This window comes from Rhinopithecus bieti, unplaced genomic scaffold, assembly GCF_001698545.2.
Source record: "Rhinopithecus bieti isolate Rb0 unplaced genomic scaffold, ASM169854v2 scaffold_5478, whole genome shotgun sequence".
Lineage (NCBI taxonomy): Eukaryota > Metazoa > Chordata > Mammalia > Primates > Cercopithecidae > Rhinopithecus > Rhinopithecus bieti.
In genome coordinates, this window is record NW_016805008.1 from 1392940 (window position 1) to 1405980 (window position 13041).

Consider the following 13041-nt stretch of genomic DNA (forward strand, 5'->3'; position numbering starts at 1 on the left):
TTTGAAAAGGGAACTCAGGTACCCCAACCCCTTCAAACCCGATCTTCTTATGTGTTTCCTTCCTCAGTGAAGGAAATCATCTTACATTAGTGGTACGAGCCAGATACCTTGGTGTCATCACTGGCTCATCACTCTCCTTCAATTCTGTACCCAATCCATTATTAAGTCCAGTGATTAACACCTCTGAAATACATTTCAAAGCAGTCCTCTTCTCTCTGTCTTCACAGCAACCACCTTTGTCCAAGCCACATTATCTTTCATCCAATCTAGTGAATAATGCTGTGCTAGTTAGGGTTCTTCAGAGAAACAGAAACAATAGGCTATATAGACAGTCCTTGACTTTGGGTGGTTCAATTTAAGATTTTTTGGCCTTGCAATGGCATGAACCTGTCTCAGTTTTGACATAATGCAGTACACTATTCAATAAATGACATGAGATATTCAACACCTTATTATAAAACAAGCTTTCTGTTTGTTGTAGTCTACAGCCTCAACTGTAGGCTAATGTAAATGTTCTGAGCATGTTTAAGGTAGCCTGGGCTAGGCTATGATGTTTGAGAGGCTATGTGTATCAAATGCATTTTCAACTTATAATATTTTCAATTTACAAACGTTTATGAGAACATGACCTCATCATAAGCTGAGGAGCCTCTCTATATATAGATGTATAACAAGAGGTTTTATGAGGGATTGGCTCATGTGATTGTGGAGGCTAAGTCCCACAGTCTGAAATCTGCAAGCTAGAGGCCCAAGTCAACCAGTGGCTCAAAGACCTGAGAACCAGGTCAGTGGTTTAAGTCCCAGTCTGAATCTGAAGGCCCAATAACTGGGAGCACCAATTTATGAGGGCAGGAAAAGATGGATGTTACAACTCAAGCAGAGACACTGAATTTGTTTTTTCTAAAGGGGATCTCAAAAAATTAGATGATGCCCACCTATGTTAGTGAGGTGATCTTATTTACTCAGTCTACCCACTTAAATGATCTTTTCTTTTGGAAATGCCCTCAAAGATACACCAAGAAATAATGTTTTCCCAGCTATCTGGACAGCTTTTAACTGAGACAAAGTGACACATAAAATTAACCATCACAATCCCTGGCTGGTCTCCTCCTATACAGCCTTGTTCCTCTTCATTTGCTCTTTACACTTAGTCTAAGTGATCTTTTCAAGATGCAAATCTGACTATATCAACTCCTGCTTCAACTCTTCAGTGGTTCTCATTGTTCTTAGAGAATCTGCTTAGCATGAGACCTTGCAAAGTTTGGCCTCTGCCTGGAGCTCCAAAACCATCCAAATCTGTTCTCCCTTACTCTGCGCTCAGGCACAGCTGCCTTCTGTCATTTGGATCTCTTCAAACCACTGCAGAACCTTTGCACATGCTATTGCCCCCACTGTTTGAAAGGCTCTCTAACCCTGAGTCGGGTTAACTTTCACTCATTCTTCAGTTTTTAGATCATCTATCAATTCTTTATGGACATCTTTCCTGGCCCCCTCGCAGACTGGGTTAGGTTTTCCCGTCATATACCCTCACAACACCATGAACCTCACTGTCATAAAACTTAGTACAGTTCATAATTATGCTTTTATTTATGTGATTATACAATGGCTGTCTTCTTCAATGGAATATAAACCCCATATGGGCAGGGACCAGGTCAATGTCAGCTAAGCATTATATACCCTGTAGGCATTGGATAAATATTCATTGAGTGAATTACTTTAAAAACACAACAAAGTTAATTTAATTTAATTTTTTTGAGACAGGGTGTCACTCTGTCACCCGCACTCAAGTGCAGTGGCATGATCATAGCTCACTGCAACCTCAAACTCCTGGGCTCAAGCAACCCTTCCACCCCCACCTGCCAAATAGCTGGAACTACAGGCATGCCCTGCCATGCCTGGCTAATTTTTTAAAAATTTATTTTTTGTAGCTACAGGGTCTCACTATGTTGCTCAGGCTGGACTCAAACTCCTGGCCTCAAGCGATCTACCTGCATCAACCTCCCAAAGTGCTGGGATTACAGGAGCGAGTCACTGAGCCTGACAGTTAATTTTAAATATAAGAGGTTAAAGGGTAAATACTAAATCTATGGTGAATGATAGATCGTATATTAAATTTTAAGTCAGTTAAAGTGTTTCTCCATTCTATTGTGAACTTCTTAACATGCTCTGAATATCTCATTGTATAATCCTTCTAATTTTCTCAGTGGCATGTGACAGAAGGACGTGATCTGGTCTTTTCTATCCCTGGGTCCTGAGACTTGTCCCCACTCTGATCTGTGGAGGGAGAGCGCGCTGCTCCAGGACATTGGCTGGCTGCCTGCTTTCCATCACACTCAGGACACTTCCCTGCATCTCCTCCTTCTGGTGTTACCAGCTTCCTGCCTTGATGTCAGAACTGCTTGCTTGGGGCAACTCCTCAAACTCTTCTTTCTGGTTTTTTTGTTTTTTGTTTTTAATTTTATGTTCCTATAGGTTCAGCAGATGTCGGGAATTGGGGATTGGTGGGGGTAAAGGGATGGTGGTGGTAATACCGATGGCTGGGCTAATTCCTGGGTCCTGGCAGTAGGAGAATTTGTGAAGATCTGACCTGAAATCCAAACTGTCTAGAAGAAGGCACAGGGAATTTGGGATTGCATGGAAGAATGAGATGCTGGTACAAATCACAATTTTCAGTGTGTTTTGGGAGAAATGATTAAGTGGCAAGTCTACCAACTCTCATCCTCTGAGACTAGCCCAGAAACCTGCATCTTAATATGCAGCCCAAGTAATTCTGAGGCATTTGGTCCGTGTATTGCAGTTTGAAAAATTACTGGCATAGAGATACCTTTGGCTGGCCATGGTGGCTCACACTGGTAATCCCAGCATTCTGGGAGGCTGAGGCAGGTGGATCGCTTGAGCCCAGGAGTTTGAGACCAGCCTGGACAACATGGTGAAACCTTGTCTGTATGGGAAATACAAAAAATTTAGCCAGGTATGGTGGTGTGCACCTGTAGTCCCAGCTACTCGCCACAGCACTCCAGCCTGGTTGACAGAGTGACACCTTGTCTCAAAAAAAGAAAAAAAAAAAGAGAGAGAGATATGTTTTATTCAAAACAACATTAACCCTTATTCTTAAAACAAAAAAGCCCTACTGTATTCTCATTTCTAATGACTTACTTGGAACAACATACACAGATGCCATCATATGGGCTGATCCACAGGTCCCTTCCATTATAGTATCATTATAGTACAGTAATGGGTATCGTTGTATTTTTGTGCTAAGAAGCATACAGGAGCAATTACCTGCTTTTCTTTGTGAGTCTCAGGAACACCTGTAGACTAACACCTGGTGTTTTCTGTAACAGGTGTATGCTAGAGCTAGCAATGGTAAAAGAATCATATGATGTTAGCCTACATTATAATTTGCAGCCTGTCTCTCCTGCCAAGTGGGTCAGTTGAGATGGAGACCACAATTTGAGCAGATGTATATTAATAATTAAGGGAAGCATCACAATTTAACAGTATAAGAATATGGAAGGAATAGGAAAGGCAATTTTCAACAGTTCAGGAAATTAATTTTCTTCCTTTCCCTCCATAAGTTTTCATCCTCTGCTCTACTTATCCACAAAGCTTTAGCTCCTCCCAAAGACTTTCTGAAGGAGATGAAAATAAGAAAGTTGTTTGAACAAAGGAAAACAGTTGCATAAATGATGGAGACACATCAGAGTTGGAAGGACCTCAGATAATCTGGTTCAAGCTCTCCATTATATGACGAGGAAATGAGGGCCCAGGGATATTACGTGACTGAGCTAAGAGATAGGCAACAGTATCTTTTATTCTGTTTGGAACCCAAAGCAGGACTGGAGTCCAGGTGTCAGATGTGCTTCATTATTCTTTCCACAGTACCACAACACATTAACTCAAAGAGCACTAGGTAAGGGAAATTGTCAGTGATATTCTCTCTATTACGATGGAAGTTGTATAACAACAGACACCTTGCCTATCTGGTTCACGACTGCATTTAAAATAGTGCTATGCACACTTTTAGTGCTTGATAAGTGTTAAGAAGGCCTGTGCAGCTTCCACTTTCGTGGTTCTAAGAAACTTGAACTGCTTGTAAGTTCTCTCTCTGATGGAGAGTCCATGTAATGACCACATGGAGAGGTGCACTGAGCTGAATAGTATCCCTCCAAAATTCATGCTCACTCAGAACCTGTGAATATGACCTTATTTGAAAACAGGGTCTTTACTGATATAATCAAGTTAAAATGAAATCATGCCGGTTTAGATAAAACCTAAATCTAGTGGCTGGTGTCCTTATGAGCAGGCTATCTGAAGACACAGACACACAGAGAGAAGGCCATGTGATGACACAACAGAGATTGGAGTAATATAGCTGCAAGCCAAGGGCATCAAGGATTGTCAACAACCACCTAAAAAGAGGCAAGTGGGGATTCTTCCCTAGAACCTTCAGAAGTAGCATGACCCTTCTGATACCTTGGCTTTAGACTCCTAGCCCCCAGAACTATGAGAACAAATGTCTGTTGTTTTAAGTCACCCAGTCTGTGGCATTTTGCTATGGCAACCCTAGGAAACTAATCCAAGAGAAGAAGGGATGAAGACTAGCTATCCCAGCATTCTGGTTAACCTTTCAGGTGACTCTAGCGCCAGCTGCTGTCTGACTACAACCATATGTGAGACCTCATAGAGACAAACTGAACTCTCAAGGACTGAGGGAATTCCGGTATGCAGAACGTTCAAGGGGGCATCAGACACATGAGTGTGCTGGCATGAGACATCTTAGACATTCCAGCCCGGAGAGCCCCCAGATGATTGCAGTCACAGCTATCATCATGTGAAATAGAAGAACCACCCCGCTGAGTCCAGCCAACTCACCAATTGCGATGACAAATATTGTGAGAAATAATTAAAAAGTTGTTTTGATCACTATATTTCACAGTTGTTTATCACACAGCAATAGATCACCAAGGCATTTGAGCTCTCCAGAAGCAGGCTCTGAGATAAGGAAGTGATTTGTTAGGACCTGTCCTCAGGGAAAACCAGAAGCATCGTGGAGTATCGGGACAATAAAGTGAAGCAAACCAAGTAAGTGTGTTATCAAGCAAAGTTCTAGGGAGGGTAAGTTTGATTTAATCCTGCAGGGAGTTTTGGAGATAGTGTAAGTCAAAACTCAGCACTACCCAATCAGGGTCAAAGGCACTAGAGTACCTAAGCTCCTTTAACTGCCAGTCATTGGTTAAGGGCTGTGTCCAGGATACAAAAACTTGCAATCACTGTAGAGAAGTGTATCCGTGGGGAACAGTCCCCATGGCCCACTCACTGGGGGAGTAGACACAGGGGCATTTGGCAGCCTAAGGGAAGTCTTCCAACAAGGAGACACAGGTGTCAGTCTTTGGGAGTGAAGGCACACCCAGAAGCAGTCTGTGTGACAACGGTAAGCTTGGGTGACCAATTTATTCTGGTTTCCCTAGGACTGTCCGTGTTTAAAACGGAAAGTTCTGCATCCTGGAAATTCCCTCAGTCCTGAGCAAACTGAACAGTTGGCCACTCTAGAAATGGATCCCAGGGGTCACAGGGAGAGCCTGATAATATCTTCTACAGCCAATGAATGAATATCTCCAAACTAGAGTAAGTGGGGACCACAGGATCCTCTAGAGGCGGGTCTGTAGGAGGCCAAGGATGTGGGAGGTTAACAAGCAGGCAAGAACTCTTTTAATGATAAGAACCTGTGATCTATGACAGGGATAAGCAGTTTCACACCGTGTCAAACACTGCAGCAGAGCTAAGGATGATCTGAGTGGGAAAATGTCTTTTAGTTTGGCAATTAGAGGCATGGGTGAGAGAAGAGGCACATTGGTGCTACTAGGAGCTGGGCTGGAATAGGAAGCTCAAACAATGGACACATGGACACAGCATCATCCTCAGACGAGGATATAAAGGGAACCAGAGCTAGGCTGAAAACTGGGGCTAGAGGAAGGATGGGGGATAGGAAGAGGTGAGTTTATTGTTAGGATTTTGAAACAATTTTCTGTGCTTCAAAACTATCATTTTCGGATGTTTTCTGAGAGAAAGGAGTTCATGGATAAAAATGTAAGTAAAAGGCAGTCCTGGGGTAGTGAGGCTGGTGGGTTTGTAGAAGGAAGAAATGGAGTCCTAGTCACCCCAATTACAAACAAAGATGGTTTCATTTACATTAAGGTTTATGTAACTAACAGGATGGAAATTAAGAATTTGTTAGCAGGAATCAGAACTCTTTTGTGAGAGAAGACAAAGGTAACAGGGAGATTTCATTAAGGTTTATAGGTGTATTAGTCAGAGTTCTCTTAAAGGGACAGAACTAATAGGATATATTTATATATATATCCTATTGTATATATAACATATATTATATATATTTCGTATCCCTGGCACAGCCCCTTGTATATCTGTATGTAAAGGGGAGTTTATTAAGTATTAACTTACACCTTACATGACCACAAGGTCCTGCAATAGGCTGTTTGCAAGCTGAGGAGAAAGGCGAGCCAGTCTGAGTCCCAAAACTGAAGATGTTCGAGGGCAGGAAGCATCCAGCACAGGAGAAAGATGTGGGCTGGGAGTCTAGGCCAATCTAACCTCTTCACGTTTTCCTGCCTGCTTTATATTTGCTGGTGGCTGATTAGACGGTGCCCACCCAATTAAGGGTGTATCTGCCTTCCCCAGCCCAGTGACTCAAACGTTAACTTCTTTTGGTCAACATCCTCACAGACACACCTAGGATTAATACTTTGTGTCCCTCAATCCAATCAAATTGACACTCAGTATTAATCATCACAATAGGTTAATAGATGGTTCAAGGACAACAAACACAAATTTGTTCATTTAACCTCAGAATATTAGATGAAAGGGGTGTTTTGAAATTAAGAAAGAAATTTCTACAAGAGAATCAAAAGGAATACCATTTTGTTTAAATTCCACAAGCAAATAGATGGAAAAGGCTATGCTAACAAGCCCTAACACTTAAGGTAAACTGATAAACAGGGTCAAGACAGGTTTGGATAAATTAATGAGTGCAGATCAGTACCAGATTAACAAAGAAAGGTGCTTAATCTTTACCTGTTAATGAGAACACGTGGACATAGGGAAGGGAACATCACACACTGGGGCCTGTGGTGGGTGGGGGAGCTAGGGGAGGGATAGCATTAGGAGAAATACCTAATGTAGATGACGGGTTGATGGGTGCAGCAAACCACCATGGCACAGGTATACCTACGTAACAAACTGCACGTTCTGCACATGTATCCCAGAACTTAAAGTATACTTAAAAAATTAAAAAATTTACCTGTTAATTTTTTCATTTGTATTTTATTTAGTTTAAATATTTAAGAAACATAAAAGTCTAGGCAGTGGCAACTTGCTGTCTCACATTTGTCCCGTATCTGCACAGCCTCTGCCTCCCCAAATAGAAATTACTCATATGGGTTTCTTGTGTATTGTTTCAAAGATTTTTAAGCATGTATATAAAAGCAAATAGAATAACCTTTTTGAAGGCAGGACCTTAGATCTATTTTCTCCACTGTGATATCCCCGGTAGTTAGAATGGTTCCTGAGACACAGAAGGTATTCAGTAAATATATGTCAAATGGTTAAAAATATTTAACCCCACAATTTTAAACAATTAGTATCATCTGATATAGTTTGGATGTGTGTCCCTGCCTGAATCTCATATTCAAATGTAACCCCCAATGTTGGAGGTAGAGAAGGTGGGAGGTGATTGGATCATGGGGGTGGATCTCTAATGAATGGTTTAGCAGCATCCTCCTTGGTACTGTCCTCCTGAGAGTGAGATCTAGTCATTTAAAACTGTGTATCACCCCTCTGCCCCCCTTGCTCCTGCTTTTGTTGTGTGATGCACCCGCTCTCCTTTTGCCTTCTGCCATAACTGGAGGTTTTCTTAGGCCTCCTCAGAAGCAGATGCCGCTATGCTTCCTGTACAGCCTGCAGAACCATGAGCCTCTTTTCTTTATAAATTACCCAGTCTCAGGTATTTCTTTTTTTTTTTTTTTCGATCTCTGCTCACTGCAAGCTCTGCTGCTTCCCGGGTTAACGCCATTCTCCTGCCTCAGCCTCCCTAGAAGCTGGGACTACAGGCGCCCGCCACCACACCCAGCTAATTTTTTTTTGTATTTTCAGTAGAGACAGGGTTTCACTGTGTTCACCAGGATGGTCTCGATCTCCTGACCTCGTGATCTGCCTGCCTCGGCCTCCCAAAGTGCTGGGATTACAGGCATGAGCCATCGCGCCCGGCCTCAGGTATTTCTTTGTAGCAATGTTAGAATAGACTAGTACAGCATCCTATACACACTTGAGTGTGTGCATCTTGCTTTATTTACTTACCATTATATCCTTGAGATTGTTCTTTTTTTTTTGAGACGGAGTCTCACTCTGCCGCCCAGGCTGGAGTACAGTGGCCAGATCTCAGCTCACTGCAAGCTCCGCCTCCCGGCTTTACGCCATTCTCCTGCCTCAGCCTCCCAAGTAGCTGGGACTACAGGCGTCCGCCACCTCGCCCGGCTAGTTTTTTGTATTTTTTGGTAGAGACGGGGTTTCACCGGGTTAGCCAGGATGGTCTCGATCTCCTGACCTCGTGATCCGCCCGTCTCGGCCTCCCAAAGTGCTGGGATTACAGGCGTGAGCCACCGTGCCCGGCCTGAGATTGTTCTTTATTGATACACAATTTTATTTATTCTTTTTTTTTTAAAGCTGAGTTATAGTCCATTGTATATATACCGCAACATATTCAACCAATCCCTTATTCAGGGCTGCTTAGTCCATTCCCAGGTGTTTTTTTTTTTTTTTTTTTTTTTTTTTTTTGCTATTACAAACATCACTGCAATGAATTTTCTTGTATGATTTTTGTATCTGTAGGATAAAGTTTTCAGAAGTGCAACACTAGTTTTTAGGAAGACATGCCATCCCACAAATGTCTCAGATAATGGTGACAGAATTCTTGATCAAATGGACCAGTTGATCAAGTGGACCACAACATAGGCATGACACTGCCTATGTTCTTTCAGTGGTTATTGGGATTGCTAATGCCAGGTGGTTTTGGCCTGCTTTTTAAAAAATGCAGAGAGATTTTGCAGAATGAGAAATAGTGACAAGCAATGGAAGCAGTGAAATTGACACATGTATGCTCACGGTGATGCTGAATGATCAGAGCAGAATCAAATCTAAAATCCCAGTTCTTGTGTGGCCATGGCTCGGATCTCTAAGCTGGCTGTTTTAACTGTGAGGTTTAGGTTTTAGTTGCCGTAGTATACTAACACATATCTGTGTTTTAGATATTTTTCTAAGAACATTTGAGTACCCAGGCCTATGCATAATGGCTTCTTTGCCAATCTCCCTTTATCATGGCCTTTCATTTTCATCATAGCCTTTAGGGCTTTGATCTTATTACTTTTGGTCAGACTCTGATACTGGGGACATCAGGCTGAAATGACAGCACCCCACGTGGTTTATCTCAGCGTTGTTCCTTATGGGGGAAGGCAAAGCTGAATCAGACATGGGTGATGGTGCTAAAAGCAGTCTCTGATTCCTGAACCCAGACACACAGGGTTCTGCGTCTTCTCACTGCCTATTTCCATGTGAAACGTGAAGATAATGATACATGCCCCACACCCTTTGAGGTTGTGGTGGTGAATATTAATGAGATAAGCTTCAAAATGCAGTTTGAGCCTTCAGGTCTGAGGTCCTTGATAAAAATTGGGTTATAGAATTAGTGAGATAAAGGAGCACATTCAAACCATGACCATTTTTCATTAAAGACTACCTTGACAACTGTTTTAAGCCTTTAACTCCAATACAATACCTAGGAACTTTCACTACAGTGCAAATGTATTTGTAATACTCTGCTTTATCTTCTTATGTACTAACTGCCAAAGACAGTGGGTAGTTTATCCATTTAGCAGGTATGTTTTAAATGTTCACCTAATTCTGATGGAGTCGTTGGTCTCAGAGAGAGCCTTGGGCTGCCAGCAAGGAAGTCTGCTTTTCTCTGGCTCCACCTCAACCATCTGAATGGCCTTGAGCACTTCAGCTGAGCCTCAGTTTCCTTTTCAGTACATCAGGGAAATCATAACTTCTGCCCCACGTATCTTTGGGGATGAATGGGAAATTTCAATGAGAATGGATGTACAAGGTTGCTCAGTAGAATAAGGTCCATTGGGGAGTTATGCATGATATAAATGATGAATTGATGGGTGCTGACGAGTTGATGGGTGCAGCACACCAACATGGCACAAATATACATATGTAACAAACCTGCACGTTATGCACATGTACCCTAGAACTTAAAGTATAATAAAAAAATGAAAAAAAAATTAATATTACTATGAACATCTACACAGGTTACTTTTCAAGTTGAAAAGAGAACTGAGATGTTGGGAAACAGGCCAGTAAACTCTAGGTAAAGCCTTCCTATCAACTGAACCACAGGCCAGTAACAAATCTAAATTTTCTACTGTGACATAGCAAAATCATGTAGGCCTAATATATATGCATAAAACATGTATAAAAGATATACGTAAAATATGCACATATGGGTATAAAATATAGGGATAATAGTTCAGTAATAACAACAACAACAAAAATCTTTTCAGCCAGTGCACACTGAACTGGCCTCTGCGGGGACTGGCTTTCTGTGCCCTGGAAGAGTTAGGACATGTCAAAGGGGCCCAGTGTCAAACCCAGAGCCCTGCCAGCATGCATTGCATCCTTGGGGGTAGTCCCATGGCCTTTGGATGGTCTTGGGAGCCTAGTACAGAGTTTTATTATGAGAGCTCTAGGGACTCGATGAGAGGAAAACCACCTGTTGATCTTTTATTTTTCCCACTGAAAGTGGATGGCAACATGGAAGCTGGTGATGCTGGTAGCTATGGTGATGATTAGAGTCCAGTGGGCAGTGAGAATTCTCTAGATTCCACTTAAATGCCACCTGGGCAAAGTTGATAATGCAGAAGAGTAAAGCAGGTGAGATAAGGATTCTTATAATCCAGGGTCATTATATTTAGTATTCAGAACTGCTACTGATGGTCTCATTTCAGGAAGACAGCAGGGAGTGGTGAGGACTGAGGTTCAATGGAGAACAGTGGTCTGCTTGATCTGATTGTCACAGGTGGGAATGCAGGCTTTGCATTGTGGCATCTTTTGTTTCTTAGGATATCTGCAATCTGGATTTTTATGTGAAAGTCTCTTTTATGAATGTTGGTGTGTGTATACACATACCCATACCTTTACAACCGCAGATCATGACATGAGGCAAACTGGAGTGGTCTCCTTGGGGAACCTTGGGTCCTCTGGTGGTGGAGGGGAGAGGGTGGTACCAGGCCAGGAGTGGAAGATGCGATTTTAGCTTAGCACTGCAGCAACATGATCCTGAGTTCCCACTTCCCCTGCTCTCCTGGAGCTCAGCCCAACCTCCGGGGTGGAAGCAGAGAGGCTTCTGGGCCAAGAGGTAAAAATGTGTCACCTTCCTAGGGACTGGCAGCTGAGAAACGCTGCTTTAGAACTGTTTTAGGTTTCCCATTTGGTGTGTCCAATATCACGGGTCCTCTTGGCCATAGGGAGTTAACATGTGGATAATGGAATTATGCTTTGGATGCCATGTGAGTTTCTAAGATAAACTGTATAAGCTGTATTACAGGAAAGGTGGGTCCATGAAGCAGAACTAATGGTGACTCCAGTAATCATAAACACCAGCTACTTCTAATATGGGGGAGGGTAACAGGCCAGTGATTCCCACCTTTGCACTTGTAAAATGCACTGCCGGGGTATAATAGCTAAGCAACAGACATCTTCCACATGATTCTGGGGAACTGGCTTGCTCCAGAATTGGAGGGATAAGCAGCATTAAATGATTCATTATCTTGCTTCTTTCCACTTCCTGGAATGTCCCAAATGGTAAGCAATGGGCAGGAAAGTGTTGGCCAGGGCACAGACAACAACTATGAATTTGGAGAAGGCACTTCTGCTCAGCTGATTATTTCAATTTTCTCACCCATAAAAGGGTATAGCCAAAGAGCACCTTTTCAATACACTGTGAAAGCTGATTTGAAAACCAAAGGCTTGATTCTTTTTTTTTTCTTCTCACTGTTAAGCCTGTATGTAGAAATCAGTTGCACCCAGTTTAATCAGACTTGTTTCTGTTTTGATGATAAGATCAAAGGACTAATAAATGAAGGCATGTAACCCCCGGGAAGGGGAGAGTGGGCAGTGATGCTGGGGTGGTGAGAATTAATACACATTTGAACACCAAATAGGTGCAGTTACCTACTTTATTCCATTGATTTCTCACAACTTCCCCACGAGGGAGGCATCATTACCTTCTTTTTCCAGAGAGGGCAGTTTTCTTTTTGAAAGTGTGTTCCAATTACAAATCAAAACTAAAAATAAATGAGATACACGGGAAATGAGGGAAGAAGAGAGAGAAAATGTTGGAAGCTACATTCTTCCCCATTGCCTTTAACTTCTCTGATGAATCTTCCTTAGTTTGCTTCCTCTGATCAGTCCTTAAGGGGAAGCATTTCCAAGTCTTGGTCCTTTTCTCAGCCTCTATTGCTGACCGATCTTACCCACTCTGGGATTGAAGCATAGCTTTCAGGTAGATGATTTCCATTTCTAGCTCTGATTCCACTCCAAGTGCCAGAACCATGCCAGCCTGGCCCCCTCCTGGAAGGCTACCTGAACACATAAATGAGAAGGCTTAACTGCTCATGGCCAACCAGTGTGTGTCAGGCAAGTCCCTCTGGCCTCTTCAGAATCCCAGTAAGTTTAAGACTAAATAGCGTCTGCTGAAACTAAAATGTCATGAATATGACTGAAGGGGGCGTCTCGGGATCAGCACACCTTTTGGAAAGCTTGTGGGCTGCTGAATGGTTTCTGAGAGCCACATAGAGTTTTCCGATGTCTCAGACTTCTTGGATCCCTTCCAAAAGTAGGGGAATCTCACTCAGTATCCTTACCTACTTGCTATTTCCCTACCAGCCTCAGGCGCTAGAAAGACCA